A 20,161-nucleotide genomic window follows, 5' to 3' on the forward strand; every position below is an offset into this window, starting at 1 on the left:
ACTCATCTATTCACTTTTCTCCACTCCATTCTCTAACTCGCCATCACCAAATCTTGCCTGGATTCCTAAAACTGCCCTGAAAATGATCTTCCTAGCTTCAGTTTTTGTTCCCTCTAATGTACAGTCCACACTGCAGACAAAATGATCTTTCTGAAAGGAAGACATCCTTATAGTACTCAGTAATATTATTATCCTCAAAAGCCCAGATTTCTTAACATTGGTTTGTAATACTGTGTGGTATTATTACCACAAATACTATTTCCTACTAATATCCCCCTCTTTATCTCTCACCCTCTATTTGTATCAAACTAAATGCTCCCCAGGGTCTCCCACCTCTAATCCTACATTTTGCCCTGTGGTTTCTTTTTCCTTTAACATAATCTTGCCTCATTGGCTTCCTCCCACTTATCTTTTAGGTCTCAGACTGCCCTGGTCCTTGAACATGTTTAGGTTCCTCTAAGATTATCCCTTCAGTTCCTCTCCCATTCCCCTAATTTACATTGTTGTAGTCACTGCATGTATACCTTCCCTGTTAGGAATGGAAGCTCCATGATGGCTATGAGGACAGGGAAGGAACCTCAAGTTTTGTTTACTGTCATATGCCCATGACTCCATAATGTTTGTTGAACGAAAAGGTGCATTAAATTTTCTATACCCTCTGAGATCCATCCTTCCTTCATTCCCTCTCTCCCTCTTTCCTCTCTCCTTTTCTCCCTTCCTTCCATGAGCATATAGGTATTATAAGCCTACAACATGTCAAGTACAGTCCTAGGTCTTGAGGATGCAGTGGTGACAATATGAAAAATAAAATCAACAGATTCATGGAGCTCATATTTCAGTGGAGAGACTAATAAACAAATGTATAACACAATGTCAGGTATTGATAAGTGGTACAAGGAAAATAAAACAGAGCAAGGCATAAAGAGTGTACTAGATTGAGGTGTGAGGAGGGTGGGTGATGGGAATAGGCTATTCTAGACCAAGGGTCAGAGCAGACTGTCTGAATAGATGTTAAAGAAAAATTGCTCTGGACAGAAGTAAACAGGCAAGAAAGATTGTATTCAGGACTACTGGAATGGGGTCAAGACTATTCTAATAGAAGAAAGAGACTGAGCTCAACTCTGCTCGAAACACTTGGGGGAGCTAGTGGAAAAGTACTAGAGGATGTTAGAGGTAGGTGGTCAAATGATTTGGCCATCTATATTTGCTAATTTTCCCTTATGGAATTTTGGCTCCTATTCTCCCAGAGACTGGGAAGTAGTGATGCTCTCTTCCTTGATGATTACATGTCATAGGGATGGCTTTTTTTCTTGAGAAACACATCCCTGTGTAGCAAAACTGGCAAGACACTGGAAGAAGATTTATGTCTCAAATTGAACAGAGAACATTTTTTTTAAAGAAAATGCTCTAAGAAAAGGGAGGACAGGGACCTGAAGTCAGGAAGAAGCCACCCTAAAGAAGACCATGTTGGTTAAAGGTGGCATTTGTGCAGAGACCTCAAAGAAGTGAGAAAGAGAGTCCTGAACAGATTCTGAGCATGAGCACTGTCAGCTGAGGCAAGAGCAAGTGCTAAGGCAGCCATGAAGCCTGAAGCTTGAATTTGGAAAAGGCCATGGGGTTCTAATGGAGCAAGCAAAGAGGGAGACAGGCAGGAAGTGAGACTGGATAGCTGGGCCAAAGTCAGACCATGGAAGACTTCTAAAGGAAAAAGCTTGGAGTTTATTGTGAAACCCTGGGAAGCTACTGGAAGGTTTACATGAGAGTTTCATGATCTGTAAGGGGACCTCTCAGGCTTCTGTATAAGAAATGAGCTCAAAGGTTTGGGGGTAGAAGCACAAGGATCCTTAGGCGGCTGATAAAATAATTTGGTCATAAATCCTGGAAAGGGTGGTAATAGTGGAGGAAGGGAGGCTTGACATACATGAAGACGTGTATTTTTTGATGAAGAAACAAACAGAGATAAAAGTAAAAGTAAAGGGAGGCTTGAATTTTTTTGTCCTTATTGATAAGGTGAATATTGGTACTACCATGAGATGGAGAAGATTTGAAGATTTGTGGGGCATATAAGATAAAGAGCTCAGTGTGAGTAAGCTAAATTTGAGGAGCTAAGTAAGTACGTCACTTGGGCAGTTATGTATCTTACCCTGTATCTCAAGGGTGGTGGTAGAGATGGTTACTTGGGAGTCATTAGAGTATAACTAGTACTTAGAGATAGGTCAGATTTCCTCCAGGGTATGAGATAAGAAGAAGCAGAGAACATTAATTTTTTAAATTTACCCCTAACTGACAAGGCTCTATTTTCTGACTCATCCTAATATTTAAAAAAAAAAAATCCATTTGGATTAATAGTTACTCACTTTTTCTTCCAGTAAGTCTTTCTTCTGATACATTCAGGGCTGAATTATAGAATAAGCAAATACTGTAAGTCTTCAGCAAAACAAATGTATTAGTCTTTTCAGGCTGTTAGAACAAAGTACCATAGATTGGGTGGCTTACAAACAATAGAAATTAAATCTCTCATTTCTGGAAGCTGGAAGCCTGAGATCAGAGTGCCAACATGGTCGCATTCTGGTGAGAGCCCTCTTTCCAGATGCAGACTGCCAGCTTCTCATTGGATCCTTACACGGTGGGGAGTGGAGAGAGGACACAAGCTCTCTTGTGACTCTTATGAGATCCCATTCATGAGTGTTTCTTAACTTCTACTAATAACCTCCTGAAGATCCCACTTCCTAATACCATCACACTAGGGGATAGGGTTTCAACAGAGAATTTTGGGGGAACACAAACATTCAGTCAACAACAGCAAGGATGCTGAATATGTTTTGAAGAAGACATTTGGTATTTCGAGAATTTATATGAAATACAAGTAACTGGAGAAATTTCCAACCCTATTTTACAATTTAGTATTTTTTTAGAATATGTGTAAACATGAGATAGAAGACACTATAATTTTTTCCCAATATCTCCAGCTGCTTGCTTGCTTGCTTTGGTTAGTTACCATACAATACATCATTAGTTTTTGATATAGTGTTCCATGATTCATTGTTTGCATATAATACCCAGCACTCCATGCAATATGTTCCTTCCTTAATACCCATCACCAGGCTAATTCATCTCCCCCACCCCCCTCCTCTCTAAAACCCTCAGTTTGTTTCCTAGAGTCCATAGTCTCTCATGGTTCCTTCCCTGCTCTGACTCCCCCCGCCGCTTCATTTTTCTCTTCCTTCTCCTAATGTCCTCCATGCTATCCTTATGTTCCACAAATAAGTGAAACCATATGATAATTGACTTTCTCTGCTTGACTTATTTCACTCAGCATAATCTCCTCCAGTCCCATCCATGTTGATGCAAAAGCTGGGATTTCATCCTTTCTGTTGGCTGAGTAATATTCCATTGTATATATGCACCACATCTTCTTCATCCATTCTTCTGTTGAAGAGCATCTCAGGTCTTTCCACAGTTTGGCTATTGTGAGCATTACTGCTATGAACATTGGAGTGCATGTGGACCTTCTTTTCACTACATCTGTATCTTTGGGGTAAATACCCAGTAGTGCAATTTCTGGGTCATAGGTAGCTCTATTTTTAATTTTTTGAAGAACCTCCACACTGCTTTCCAAAGTGGTTGTACAAACCTGCATTCCCACTAACAGTGTAAGAGGGTTCCCTTTTCTCCACAACCTCTTCAACATTTGTTGTGTCTTGCCTTGTCAATTTTTGCCATTCTAACTCGTATAAGGTGGTATCTCACTGTGGTTTTTATTTGAATTTCCCTGATGGCTAATGATGATGAACACTGTTTCATCTGTCTGTTAGCCATCTGTATGTAGAAGACACTATAATTTTCAGTCTTAATAATGCCTGGGACTGACTCTGAACTTGGTACTAGCCTCCCTAAGAAACAAATGTCAGCTCATCCTGTTCATTGTTTTTATTTGTGTTTTGTATTTTTTTAAGTTTTTATTTAAATTTCAGTCAACATACAATACAATATTAGCTTTAAGTGTACAATATAATGAGTCAACACTTCCATACATCAGATGGTGCTCATCACAACTAGGGTCCTCCTTAATCCCCATCATCTATTTAACCCAATGCCCACCTACCTCCCCTGCAACCATCAATTTGTCCTCTGTATTTGAGGCATGTTTCTTGATTTGACTCACTCTCTCTCTTTGCTGATTTATTTTGTTTCTTAAATTCCACATTCGAGTGAAATCATATGAAGAATGATTTCTCTGACTTATTTCACTTAGCATAATATACTTTAGCTCCATCCCTGTTGTCACTAGTGGCAAGATTTCATTCTTTTCGATGGCTGAGAAAAATTCCACTCTGTGTGGGAACATATATGTGATTTATACCATATACCTCATATATGTTCCATTGTAATATTCCATTATATGTATGTATGTGTGTATATATGTGTGCGTGCGTATATGTGTGCATGCGTATATGTATGTGTGTGTATATGTATGCACATACATACATACATATATATGTGTGTATGTAAACACACACACACATGCACACCAATTTCTTCTTTATCCATTCAGTAGTCAGTGGACACTTGAGCTGTTTCCATAATCTGGCTATTGTAGATAATACTGCTGTAAACATTGGGATGCGTGTATCACTTTGAATTGGGATTTTTGTATTCTTTGGGTAAATATGTAGTAGTGCAATTTCTGGGTCATAGGGTATTTCTACTTTTAACTTTTTGAGGAAACTCAATATTGTTTTTTTTTTAATGCATTTTTAAATTTCAGCATTAAATAAAGTAAACTTGACTATGCATAATGATGTCCTGCATTTAACTAGTGGAGATTTTACTTCTTTATTATCTTTAATCAGCAGTAGATGAAATTCAAGGGACTTTAAAAATCAGGTAAATACAGATGAGTTTCACAAAAGCAAAAGTTTCACCATGACTCTAATATTTTGTCCTCAGATATTTTATTTTTGTGGGTTTTTTTCCTACATAGTTATTGAGAAGGTGTCAAATACAGGGTCAGACAGGGATATTGAGTGTCCACTACATGCTTGGCCTGGTTCTAAGTACTGGGGTTATAATAGCTGTTTATGAAATGGATAAAAATATTTGCTCTTAATGCAGCAAATATTCAATAAACTAAACGAACAAGTGAAAGTTGTATGCTAAATGGTAATGGATGCTACAGATAAACATGAAAGAGTGTTGAGGAACTAGGGAGGGCTGGGTTCTGGGTAGGTTTCGAATTGGAAGTAGAATGATCAGGGGTGGTCTCATGAAAATATTTGAGTAAAAGTGTGAAAGACATGAAGGAGCCAGTCATGTAGACATCTCTAAAAAAAAACATTGCAGGTGGAGGGGATGGGGAAAGCAGAATGATGAGGCTGAAAATGTCTGCATGTTTGAGAAATGGCAGAACAGCCTGTCTGGAGCCAAGTAAAGGAGAATGAGAGCAGTAGGAAATGAAGCTGGAGAAATGGTGGGGACCAGATGATGAAATGCCTTTAAGCCGTTGTGGTGATTTGGCACTAAATTGTTAGAAAACCACTAGAGGTTTTAATCAGAGGAGTAACATAAGCTCACAATTTGAAAGGATCCCTTTGGTTGGCATGTAAAGAACAGATATCAGGAACAGGGACAAGAGGGAAAGCAAGGAGAACTCTAGAAGGTTATTGCAATAATACAGGTGAGCTAATGGTCGACAATAACAGTGCACCATAGGTGCTACAGTGGAGGTAGTGAGTCCTGATCAGAAGAATTTTGGAAGCACAGCTACTAGGACTTGCTGAAGCAATATACAAGGATTGTTAAGAGAAGGGAGTCAAGAACAGTGTGAGGGGTTTGGGCCAATAAAATTGGAAGAAAGTTACTACCATTTACTGAGATAGTGAAGACTGTAAGAGAGACAGGTTTGAGGATGAAGATCAATAATTTGTTTTAGAACATTGTAAGTTTGGTGTGCCTATGAGAGGTACAGGTGGAGTTACCAAGAAGGCAGTGGGACTGGTGTTCAGGGTTGAGGTCTAGGGATTCATCTACTTCTCTCTGGTGTTTAAATGCACGAGTGTAGGTAGACAATTAGTCTGTGTACTGAACCCAGGGGTGGTCCATCTGTGTTTGGAAATATGAAGAGGAACCAGCAATGCAGAGTGAAAGCAGTGATTATAAGGAAGAAATTCAGCAGAGTGGTGCTACAGAACTCAAGTGAAGCAAGCATTACAAGAAGTGATCAGCTGTGTTCAGTAAAGCTGATAGGCCTAATGAGATGAGGCCAGAGCATGAAGCATTGCATTTAGCAGCATGGAGGCCATTGGCGTATTTGAGCAACTTTAGAGGGATGGTGGGGCAGAGACCTCAGTTAAGAGAGAATCGGAGGAGTGGATGTTGGCATTAGTGAATCTAGGTAACTCCTTTAAAGAATTTTGTTACAAAGGTGAGAAAATGAAAGAGGTCTTTGACTGGAAAAACTGAAGTCCGTGGGTTTTTTTATTTATTACTGTCTTTAGATGAGAAAAATGTATGTTAACGGCTAAAAGGAGAAAGATGGATATATTGGTGTTGCAGGAGAGAGAGAGGAGAGAGAGGAATTGTTAGAGTCATGTACTTGAGTAGTGCAACAGGCGTGAGATTCAGTGCTCAAGTGGAAAAGATGCCCTCGGCTAAGACAGGAGACCAAGAGTCTCTCTCTCCTCTCTGCTCCTCTTTCTTCCTCTTCCCTTGTTTTTAGAATTAAGATATAAGAAGGAGGTGAACCCTACCAGGAGCTTAGCTTCTTCAGCACTAGAATGAGAGTAATGAACTTAGTATTTCAGGTCCCTAAAAGTATTAAAATCCTATCAATTTATAATGTATTAATGATTTTAGCTCCTGTGAACTATCTACTAATTCAGATATGACCATTCTTTTTGTAAGTTTGACTCAGATATAAAATGCTTACCTCCACTTGTTTTTTATGTAGGGCATGTTATTCATTTTCAAAATGTTCAGGGTAAATACTTCTGATATTCCATCGTAGTGTGGCTTACAAATGATTTTAAAAACATTTATTAAGGATAGCTTTGCATAGGATTCCAAACCTTTTTCTTATCAACCCATTAATTTTTCTAAATAAAATGAACTCTACAAAATGGTGATAACTACAAAACTGAACTATGCATAAAGAATAACTACACATAGAACTTAAAAAAAAAAAAACCTCTTAGATGTTTTTATAACATTTTCTTTTTTAACTCCCCAGGAAAATGAAACTAATGTGCATAACACTGGAATCTAAGTTCCTTTGCAAATCAGAGTAACTGTATGAATTGTTCATTATATGCTAAAATCTAAAATAGATGAATTTTTATCACCCTTATCATCCTTTAACTGTTCTAAATGGTCCCTCTGGAGATCTGTCTTTCTCTCTCTTTCTCTCTTTCTCGCTCCTCCCACCCCCTCTCCTTCACCTTTTTTTTGTCCATAAAGAGCTGTGAATTCTATTGTCTCTTAAAAACAATTTCACTTCCTATCAATTTTCTTACCTGAAGACTTCCTTGATACTATAATCACTAGCCAAAACCTCAATCTCATATTTCATGTGTAACAGTTCAGCACTTTTTTTTTTTTTTTTTAGTTTCTCAAACACAGTGTTTTAAACACTCCTGATGTATGTGTGACATTGATGGGTTCCCAGAAAAATGGCTGGACTGTCAGCAAGTCTTTGACTCTGCTCAGTGCTCACAACACCCAATATGTCGAGGCTTATCGGCTCTTTCAAGCTAAAGATGGAAGAACTTCAGTCTATTTTTTGGCAACCCAGCATATAAATGTCAAATAAGTAGAGAGGTCATTCCCAGACTGGACTAGACATTGGGAATGGTTCTTAAAAATGTGTTCTGTAGCATTTAATTATGCCCCCATGATCTTTCATCACAAACCAAATCAACATATACCAAACAAAAATTCTCAAAATTTTTGTTCAGCCCAACTGTCACTCTTTTTCCTCTTTAAAGCCAACCTCCCTCTCCACACAGTCTGCTGAAACTGTTTTCCTCACAGTTGATCTCTGAATTGCCAAGTCCTAGGAGACTGCTTCTATCCTTATCTTTTTTTAAATTTATTTTTTAAATTTTATTTTAAGGAAGCCCCACACCCAATGTGGGACTTGAACTCATGACCTTGAGACTGAGTTGCATGCTCTACTGACTGAGCCAGCCAAGTACCCCTATCCTTTCCTTTTCTGTGACCTGGGCATTTAATTCTATTGGTCTAAACTCATTTAACCAAACTCTTCTTCCCTTTGATCTCATGACATTATGCTCTCTTTGTTTTATTCCTGTGTTTACTCCTTTATTTTTAGGGTCCTCTAATTCTGCCTTTACATAAATATTGATATTTAATTCTTCTTCCTGATTCAGAATTCTTCTTGACTTGTCAGAAGAGTGACTTTAGAAGTGCTAACCACAGGTCAAAGACATAAGAGCTAAAACTTTAATCAAATGGCATTTTAATATATTTAGAACTTTGGTTATAATAGGACAAAAATGAAAATAATTGAGAAGAGAATAAAGCGATAAATAGATCAGAGGAAACTAAGCATGTGCTGTGGTCACAGTATGGGCTTATAGGCTAACATGGTGTGAATTAATAAAATGCTTGACAGTCAGTAACGTGGAGTATTGAATCCCCATCCTCTTAAATTTTGTAATTCATGTATAAAAACTTAAATATTGGCAAATTTATGTCCTTGGTGAACTGAAATGATAAATGTCTCCCTAATTAGTAAGTCTTATTCAACTCTGCAAATATATAGAATTAAGAATAGGAATGTTTAAAAAGATTTTTAAAAAGATGTTTAAAAAGATTAAAAGCAGTATATAATGGTTTTTATGTTAAAAATCTGTAATATTTAGTATTTTATATTTCTTATACTATTTAATAAAAATTTGTCATATATGAGTTAATAGGCTGGCCTTCAAATTACTATTTAAAATGGGTAGGGGTGCTTGGGTGGCTCAGTCAGTTAATCATCTGCCTTCAGCTCAGGTCATGATCTCAGAGTCCTGGGGTCTCAGAGCCCTACACCAGGTTTCCTTGCTCATTGGGTAATCTGCTTCTCCCTCTCCCTTTGCTCCTACCCCCCCATGCTCTCTCCCTCTCCCTCTCTCTCAAATGAATAAGTAAAATCTTTAGAATAGATAAATAATTATTTTGGCTTTTGATTTTTAAGTTGAAATCCATGACAGAAATTGGGTTTGGGTCATTCACTGTTCATTCTGCATGAAAGCTAGAAAGCTGAAAGCTTCCTTTCCCAGATTCCCTTGCAGTTACGGTTCTGCACACAAATGAGAGGCAATCTTGAATAAGACCTGGGTTCATAACTGAATAACCTGAGGTTGAGGAGGATCCACTGTGTGGGGAAAGACTGTAGCAGAAGCAGCATGGTTCTGGGGCCAATAGCCCTAACAATGGCTTCCTGATTGAGCAGATGACAGCTTCACTGTTTGGCCTCTTCCTAATGGTGTGGCTTCCTTCTAGAGTCAACACAACACCTTCATGTTTCCACATCAACCATCTACAGAAGCAGGAACAGCAGCTTTCCAGCTTTCCATTTTTTTTTCTCCCACTTTCCGTGTCTTTAGCAAGCTGCCCTCCACATCTGAGAGGCCTTTCCTTTATCTGACTGAATCACATAAACTTGGCTTTCCAGACTCAGTGTATCAGTTTATCATAGAAGGTTTTCCCAACCTCCTCCATCCATACACCCCATTGTCCTAACTATGAGGTCACCTTCCCACGTGTTCTCTTTTATATCTTGTTTATTTGCAACTTCCTGAGTAGCACCTACCATTATACTCACCAGTTTATTTGTAGTTCCTAACCATATAGTAAAAAGCTTGTGAATAGAAAGTCTTTTCTTTTCTTTTTTTTTTTTGCTTTTAACTATAAACCCTAGCCCCATGTATGATGGTTGGCACATAGTAGGCATTCATTACAGGAATTAATGAAGTAATGAGTAAATGGACATCTGAATGCCAGTGAAAGACTTCAAATGGCACTTTGGCCTTTCTATTAAAATAATTATTTCTAAACACATATGTGAAAATATTCCCCAAAGGAGAAGCCTAATCACTCTGTAATTCAAATGAAGTAGCAATCTAATCCACTCTTGTACGGAGCTTTCATGAATATCAGTTTCATGAAGCATCATTGAATTCCCTAATTCTTTCTTTCCTGAGAAGTGCCCATTAACTTAACTGAAAAAAAGGACTTGCTGTCAGGCTCTGTTTTGGTGTGAGGCAAACATTTTACTACCAAAAATTTTAAGAGGACATAGTGAAACTAAAATGCTAGTCACCATTTCCTGATTGGTTTCTTTAGTAGCTTTTCCCTCATAATTGTCCCATCTTGTTTGTTCGGTTACTACCAAAGGAGAGACAGAATATGGACTCGGGTGGTGGGAAGAATTTTTTTTTACATGTTAGATTTACAATATAGGCATTTTAGAATTACAGTGCACTGATAGAAGAAATTTTCAATCACAGTTCTTTTACATATGACTTTGGCAATGGTTGTACTTTTTTTTATATCAACAGTATTGTCACAGGGAAGCATAACATTGTAGTACAGAGGAGAATTTGGTAGTTGTGTCTGCTGATGATAATACCTGGTAAATTAAGTATAACTATCTTTTAAAATCTGAATTAACTAAGAGTGTTTATGTCTTCCAAACATCAAGCTGCATAGGTAAAGATATCTGGTAACATTTTCTTTTTCTGATAAAGTAAGAAGAATTTTTTATGTGCTGAATTATAGATCATTAACAAAAGCATTAAATCATTGCTAGTATTATACTGCTATGCTATCTATATAGTAAGGATGAGGAAACTTTTTCTTTTTTTAAGTAAGCTCCACACACTGAGCCTGGAGCCCAGTGCAGAGCTTGAACTCAGGACCGACCCTTCCTTCCTTCCTTCCTTCCTTCCTTCCTTCCTTCCTTCTTTATTTACTTATTATGTTCAGTTAGCCAGCATATAGTACATATTAGTTTTTGATGCAGTGTTCAATGACTTATTAGTTGTGTATAACACTCAGTGCTCATCACAACACTTGCCTTCCTTAATACCCATCACCTGGTTAACCCATCCTCCTAGCCCCCCTCCCTTCTGTAACCCTCCGTTTGTTTCCCAGAGTCCAGAGTCTCTCATGGTTCATCTCCCTGTCTGATTTCTTCCCACTCAGTTTCGATTAAAAGACTTTTTTAAAATTTCCTATGTTTGTCAGGTGGCTTTCACTGGATATATGTACTCCCCCAACAAAATATAAGAGCACAGCCTGTCATTCAGCATCCCTTACTTAGAGCTGCAAACCCTCCAGCAGTTCTCTCGTTCCGACCGTTGCATGTTGTTTCTAACATTGCTCTGAGCACCATTCATTCACTCAGTAAAGATGGATTCTGTACTTAGCACTATTGCAGATACTAAGGAGCCAGTGGTAATAAAACCACGGACGTGGTGCTGGCATTGGCCTTGTTCAGATTTATAGGTGGTGGCTAGAAAAGGGATATACAAGTAATGTTAAACAAAGAAAAGATAGTAATAAGTGCTGTGAGGGAAATTAACAGGAGACATGGCTCTTCATCAGATCTCAGCTCACAGTGTCTTTGCACATTGTGGGGTGTCTCCAGACTGCTCCCCAATTTCCCCATGATGTTGACAGTGTCCCCTACACAGCTGTTAGTATGCTAAATAACCCTCATCCCATGCTGGGCAGGCTTTTCTGGGAAGAGGAGCATCTGGCCCATCTTGCACCCGGCTTTCCAGGGCTTAATGGTCCTCCAGTTTTTCTCTCTTGCAGAACTTTACAATTATTACAGAATACTTAATACCCTAGTCAGGAGTATTTCCATTTGAATGACTTCAGTGGTCTGGGCTTTCCTGACAACACGTGTGAATGTTTGTTGAACTATTATGAGACAGAAAGAATCACTTGTGGTGGTGTCACTTAGGTAGAGAAAGTAGTTCTGCACCAAAACAGTGAATATGCCACTTATTTTATGTGGACAAAAATTAGGAATTAGGGAAATGATTTAGATTTGGGATAATTTGAAGAACATCATTAGTAGCATTGTATGGCCATTTAGCTAGGACTCAGGCATGGCAGTGTTCTGGGTTTATCTCAGGAAAATGGGTTCAAGTCCCAGTGCTGCTAGTCACCATTTCCTGTATGACATTGTGCAAATTATGTTTCTGATACTTGGATTCACCCCTGATAAACCCGAGTAGAAATAACTGCTTTCTTTGCTTGATTTCCAGTAGACTAGGAGGTTTAAATGGGAGTGTGCCACAGAATTATATATTGCTATTGTTTTTCCCTAAGTTTAGAATTAAAAAAGAGACTAAATAATATTATGAGAATAAAAAGAGAATAAAGTAATACTTATGAGGACACGTTATATGCCAGTAGTTAGTCAATGTAGACAAAGTTGTCCTTAAGTTACATATGAGGAAACTAATAGAGGTAAGTAATTTACTCAAAGACACGTTGGTAATAGGTAGTACTGAAATGAGAAGTCATCTAATACAGTGTCCTGTTCTCTTTCTTAAGCAGAAACATTTACAATGTAACTTCCATTTCATGTCCTTAGAAGATGAGAATTCAAATGTGGTATTTAAACTCCACATTTCAGAGTGGAGTCCTTCAGAATGGTTTGGTTCTTGTTCTTATCCACCAAAATGGGCCTATTTTCACCTGATTTACAGACTATCTTCTTTAAAAATCTAGAGTTCTTGGATTAACATGAATAAGTGAACGATGAATGAATGAATGCCCCTCATATAGGCTGTTGTAAATTGGCAAAACTACTTAAGAGCCAGCCAATGTTTTGTTCTCACAAGGAAGGTTGCATAGATTCCCATGATAATTTTCTAAAGCAATTGGAAAACATCCAAACAAAGGTTTAGGAATGTTGGTTGGTTTATTCAGTATTGTCTCCAAGGAAACTCTCTTTCTCTCTCTGTCTCTCTGTCTCTCAGTCTCTCTTTTTTTTTTTTCTGTAGCTTGAGAATTAGTGTGTAGGAGGGATGCTGTGGAAGGACCTGTTAAATTATGTTAAATATTCATTTGCTCATTTTAACATCTGGATAAAGACTTTTTTACACTTTGGAAGATGCACATCCAAAGGAAACTTTAATTGACTTGGTGAACTATCTTTCTCCCAAAAAAGAAAGATAAATAAACTGGAACCATATATTTTCTCATATTGTAAAAACATAAAAATACCATAAAGGGAAATCAAAGTAGTAATGGGTTAGTAGAACTGCTGAGATAGTTGTAATATTTTTCAAACATTTTAGCATAGTAGTATTGATTTTCTCTACATAAGTATGCAGAAATATACAAGTGTTTACAATCCTGGTATAGTTTGTAATGGATTTTAAAGGTGTTACAAACAACAGCAGCAACCCATGAATGATTAGCATTTCAAATCCAAGGTGGATAGAAGGTATGATGAAACAGCAAATTATACTTTTTAATAAGTACATTGTTCTACTGAAAGAGATTATTGTATTCACTGACAGCCAATTCTGTAGTGATGAATTATTGTTTAAAAGCCTTTCCTGATATTTTTGGAAGCAGTTAACAAATAACTGCTCAGCTAATTTTTATGTATGCATTTATAAATCTTTGCTTCAGTTAAATTTCATACCAGGTTAATGGATAGATGTTTTTGATAGTATATGTACCTTCCCTACCTTCTCTTTCGCTTAAATTTTCCAAAACAGAACAATTTTCCCAACCATGAAAATAGAGCATAATATGGAAAAATGACATGGTTGAGGGTATAATTTTGGGTTTAACACCTGTTGTCCCTTCTAACAAGAGGCACTAATCACCACCTAGAATTTCATTGTTACATTGTCTTCAAATAATGAAACACTTGTTACAGTCCCACAAATTGTGATTAACCTAAGGCCAAATTTCTATTTTATTTAGAACTTCTCTCTTTAGGTCTTTAAAAATAAAGGAAATTCTTCAATCCCTATACATTTTTGGACCCCAAAGTAGATTAAACAGAAGGGAAAACTAGCTTGATTATTTTTAAATCAGAACAAATTAAACATTTACATGGCATTGAAGTTTTATGTTTTTAAAATTTTTTCTCTTACTTTAGTTGTCCTAACCATCGCAGGGTTCTGGAGTAGATAACCAATGATCATTATGGTTTTCTGAATGATCAGTGCTTTTCAGAATAGTCATTAGATAAGCTGTTTATTTCTACATAAAACATCCAATGACAAATAGGTGACGTCAGAGATGATCTCGTTATTGAAATTGAAGGTGCACAGAAAATATGCCCTCCAAACAAAATGGTCTCCTTCAAAGACCTGAAAGATGAATATTGGGTATTATATTTTTTGCTTTTGAGGGCTTTTTGGTCAGTAAGAAGCTCCAAATGAAGAGCAGATACCCAACTAGTGGTCTCAGGCTGTGTCCTTCTCAGAAACAGCAAGAGGAAAGAAGACCAGTAGAAAGGGAGGAGGGTTAGTTAGAAACTAAACTGATTTACCTTAAAATTTTGCCTCCAGTTGCTCTGAAAATTCATGGCTGAATCATGTCATCTTCTCCTTCACATCAAGTTGTTTAAACTTAATTTTTTGGAATATTTCTCTTGTAATGAATTTCTTTTTTTTTAAAGATTTTATTTATTTTAGAGAGTGAACAAGAGAGAGAGGCTGAGTGAGGGGCGGGACAGAGGGAGAGGGAAAAGCAGACTCCCTGCTGAGCAGAGAGCCCAACGTGGGACTTGATCCCAGGACCCTGAGGTCATGGCCAGAACTGAAGGCAGACATTCAACTGACTGAGCCACCCGGGTACCCCTCTTGTAATGAATTTCTATTAATTTGCCTTTGGGTGATTTCATCTTGAGCTAATAACAGGACAACAGTAATTATGCATTTTATAAGGGTTTTTGTTAAATCATGTAGTTTAAAACAATAATGACTGTTGTAAGGCATGGGTACTTGGAAAAGTTTACAACTTTCTGTCCTTATTTATCTCACCAGTACCTTTATATTCATATATACTTAGAAATTTCCTCCACTTGCAGAGGGAGTCCATAGAAAAAGGACTATTCTGTAGGATTAGTAAATTAATCATCTATTGAGGAATCAGAAAAAAATGAAAGGCAGAATCCTCTTTTATTTTCTCTTTTTTCTGTCCAATTTTCTCTTAATATTCTTTTGTCCATTTTATTCTTTAAACTTCAGTAAATTATCATCCACCTAAAAAGGAATGAATAACTACAAAAAGAGTTTTGCTTACAAATAAATATAAAGTTCTTTATAATTATGCTTACCTTTGAAGATTCAGGTCTTGTATATGAAGATTATTTTTTCCTTGGTTTGCAAGGGTTTCTTACTTTTGGTCCTACAAAAAGTGGATTGTTGTTCACCTGAAAATAGGTTGGACTAAAGTGTAAAATTATGTTCTGTGGTTGACTGAGCTCTTTTTTCTGGGCTGTCCATTCAGGAGAGCTGCTTCCCTTTCTCCCCTATAAAACCTTTACTGAAATCCAGAACTGGCATGGAGATTGCATATTCCTTCTTTCAGTTCAGTCAAGCCTCTTACTTTTTGGAAGGCTGTATGAGGTTTTCTATTTAAATAAGCTTTCACTGACAGAATTGTCCCTGAGGCCCATTGGTTAGCCTAGGTAGGCTACAGCTGGTCACTGTAGACAACAAAAACAGCAGTTCAGATAATGATTTTTTTGAGGGATGGGGAGTCATCTGTCGATGGGCATCTGGGCTCTTTCCACAGTCTGGCTATTTTGAACATTGCTGCTAAAAACATTAGGGAGCAGGTACCCCTTTGGATCACTACATTTTTATCTTTGGGATAAATACCTAGTAGTGCATTTGCTGGGTTATAGGGTAGTTTTATTTTTAATTTTTTTAGGAACCTCTGTACTATTTTTCAGAGTTGCTGTACCAGCTTGCATTCCTACCAGCTGGGGAGGAGGTGGGTAGGATGATGGGGTAACTGGGTGATGGGCATTAAGGAGGGCATATGATGTGATGAGCACTGGGTGTTATATGCAACTGATAAATTCCTGACCTCTATATCTGAAACTAAGGATGTACTATATGTTGGCTAATTGAATTTAAATTAAAAAAAAAAAAGGATATGAGTGATTTTAAGCATTGGAGTAAGTTTGAAGGCTCTAAGGGAAGGAGACCAATCCATGGGTTATGTCCAGCACATTGAGTTATTCTTGAATTAGGAAATGTTTTTTCTTTATGATAAGATCATCTGTGTTGGCTAATTGGTACCCATCTAGTTAGGCCCCATCCTCCCATAGAAACTCGGGGATAGGGTAGCTATCTTCCTTAATTATATTTCAAAGAGTTAGCTGTCAGATCTTGGAGAAAGACATTCCTGGGTTATAAAACTAGCAAGAGGATTTTTAAATTATTTCTGTCTCAAAGGGGCAGAGAAAGAATGTACAAGTTTTCTAAAGCAAATGCTCTAAGAAAGGGATTGCCAGGGGCCTGATGTTAGAAAGAAGCTTGTTTAAAGTTTTGTTAAGCTGATGGGGATGTTAAGGCTTTCTTGATCAATAGTAAACATGATCCTGTTCATACTAAACCAGCCACAAAGTCTCCTTGAGTTTCAAGAATTTATATTATATTGGACTATTTTATATTATTTTGGACTAAGCTTGAACTGATGTGCATCTCTATAACTGATCTATAAAATATTTTAAATATATGAATAATTGAAGTTAAATGATTGAGAGCATTTTAAAATTTCTTGAAAAATGTTCTAAGGTACACTTAAACTTCTTAAATTGCACCCAATATTACATTGCCATTGGTTTAAAAATTGCAGATCTTTTCTGTCCATTAAAGCAAATCACTTAACACCTCTACCAGTCATTTTCACTAAATTAGTCAAAGAACTGATGAGTACTATATGTTGGCTAGCTGAATTTAAATTAAAAAAGAAAAAAACAAAACCTTAATAGTTATTTGAGTAATCACATAATCTCTGATTTTAGCTATTCACTAATTCCTCTAAATTAGAAATATATTATGGGCTCCATTTGTGATCACAGTATACCTGTAATATAATATATGTATATAGTTGAAACTTGAAATATTAAGTATTTATGATTTGATGGAGAGAATAAGTGAGCAGCTAGTCTATTAGAAAGTTTAAGTTTGTGGATAGAGGCCAGAATGGAGGGTTATTTTAATTATTGTTTTAATATTCTACTAGCTAATATGACATTGTTCCTGAATATTTAATGATAAATACTACTGGTCACCTGCTGGGTTTGATGTTCCTCTTTGAGTGAAATGAAGATCTTAGCACATTTTAATTTGCTCTCACAGTCTTTTAGTCCTTGGAAAATGCTCCTAGTATGATACTCTGCCTAATATTCAATACGGTGGCATTTTGATTACCTTGCCATAAAGAAAAGTGATTTGCACGTTTCATTTTATTACAGTGAAATTCAGGTCCCTATAGTTTTTTTTTTTCCTAGTTTTTTAACCATATTATTATCTGTGCTCTTAGGGTTACTTATATATTTTTTTCCAATTCCTTTTTATTGTGCTAACATATACATAACATAAAATTTACCATCTTAGCCACTTTTTAGTGTACAGTTCAATGATATTAAATACATTAATAATGTATTTCTGTAACCACCATCCGTCTTCTGACCCTCTTTCATCTTGTAAAACTGAAACTCTATAAATAGTAACTCCCCATTTCCCTTTCCTTCCAGTCCCTAGATACCACCACTCTGTTTTTGTCTCTATGATTTTGACCCTTCTTAAGTACCTCATATCAATGGAATGCAGTATTTGTCTTTTGGTGACTGGATTATTTCATTTAGCATATGATGTCGTCAAGTCTCACTTAAGTCTCATTCATGTTGTAGCTTATGTCAGAATTTCTTTTCTTCAAGTTGAATAATATTCCATTGTGTGTATATATACAAGTGTATACACATATACACACACACTGTATTTTACTTATCCATTCATTTCCAGAGGAATGCTTGGTTTGTTTGCACATTTTAGCTATTGTGAATAATGCTGCTATCAGCACCGGGTGTCCAAGGTCCATTATTTCTTTGAGATCCTGCTTTGAATTCTTTTATGCATATAATCAGAAGTGGAATTGATAGATCATAATGGCAATTCCAATTTTAATTTTTTGAGGAATAACCATGTTTATGACTCCCACAGTGGCTGTATCATTTTATATTCCCACCAACAATGCACAAGGGTTCTAAGTTTTCCACATTTTTGCCAACATTTGTTATTTTTGTTTTTTTTATAGTAGCTATCCTAATGAGCGTGGAATGGTATCTAATTGTAGTTTTGACCTTGCATTTCCCTAATGATAGTGATGTTGAGCATCTTTTCATGTGCTTATTGACCATTTGTATGGTCATTTGTATCCTCTTCAGAAAAGTGTCTATTGAAGTTCTTTGTTTATTTTTGAATTGTATTGTTTGTTTTTTGTTGTTGAGTTTTAAGAGTTCTTTATATATTCTGGATATTAATCTCTTATTATATATATAATTTGCAAATATTTTCCCCCATTCCAAGGGTTACCTTTTCACTCTGTTGAATAGTGTCTTTTGATGTACAAAATACTAAAATTATCATTAAGTCCAATTTATTTTTTTCTTTTGTAGCCTATGCTTTTAGCATCCTATCCAATGGCCAATCCAATGTTGTGAAGATTGTGCCTTAGGTTTTTTTCTAAAAGTCTTATTATTTTAATTCTTGCATGTAAGTCTTTGACCCATTTTGACTTAATTTTTGTATACAGTGTTAGCTATATCCTTCATTCTTTTTCATGTGGATATCCACTTTTCCCACCACCCTTTATTGCAGAGCCTCTCCTTTCCCCATTGAATGGTCTTAGCAACTTAAATGATAATGTATATGAGGGTTTATTTCTGGGCTTTCTATTTTATTCTATTGGTCTATCCATCTACTGTCTTTATACCAGTACCATACCACTTTGATTACTGTAACTTTGTAGTAAGTTTTGAAATCAGCAAGTGTGAGTCCTCCACGTTTGTTCTTCTTTTTCAAGACTGTTTTTGGTTATTTGGGTTCCCTTGAGATTACATATGAGTTTTAGAATGAGTTTTTATATTTCTTCCAAAACATTCATTGGGATTTTGATAGAGATGGCATGGAACCTGTAGATCACTTTGGGTAGATTGACATCTCAACAATATTAAATCTTCCATGAGCATGGGATTTCTATTTACTTATATCTTCTTTAATTTCTTTTAGCAGTATCTTACAGTTTTCATTATGCAAGTCTTTCCCCTCCTTGGTTACTTTATAAGTATTTTATTCTTTTTGATTCCACTGTAAATGGAATTGTTTCCTTAATTTCCTTTTCAGTTGTTCATTGTTAGTATATAGAAATGTAACTGGTTTTTGTGTGTTGTATTTGTCACCTGATACTTTGCTGAAATCATTGATTAGTTTTAACTTTTTTTGTGGAATCTTTAGATATTTCTATATTCATAATAGTATTACATGTGAACAGAGATAATTTTACGTCTTCCTTTCTGATGTGAACAATTTTTATTTCTTTTTCTTGCCTATGACTAAAACTTCGAGTACTTTGTTGAATGGAAATAGTGAAAGTGGGCATTCTTGCTTTGTTCCTGATCTTAGAGGAAAAATTTTGTTTTATGTCATTAAGTATGATGATCACTGCATATTTTTCATTCATGATCCTTATTATGTTGAGGTAGTTTCTACTCCTATTTTTTTTTCTTTTTTTACACAAAAGGATGTTAAATTCTGTCAGATTCTTTGTTGGCATCAATTTGAGATGATCATAAGGTTTATTTCCCCTTCATTCTGTTAATGTGGTATATTACATTACTCAGTTTTTGTAAGTTAAATCGTATTTGCATAGTGGGTATAATAAGCCCACTTGATCTTGACATAAAATCTTTTAATATGCTGCTGAATTCAATTTGCTAGTATTTTGTGGAGGATTTTGGTATCGATGTTTAAAAGGGATATTGTTCTATAGTTTTCCTCTAGTGTTTTTGGTTTTGGTGTTAGGGTAATGCTGGCCTCAAAGAATGAAATAGAAACTATTCCTTGCTCTTCAGCTTTTTGGAAAAGTCTGAGAA

This window comes from Enhydra lutris, unplaced genomic scaffold (genome assembly GCF_002288905.1).
Source record: "Enhydra lutris kenyoni isolate GAN:26980312 unplaced genomic scaffold, ASM228890v2 scaffoldscaffold16, whole genome shotgun sequence".
In the NCBI taxonomy this organism is placed as follows: Eukaryota; Metazoa; Chordata; class Mammalia; order Carnivora; family Mustelidae; genus Enhydra; species Enhydra lutris.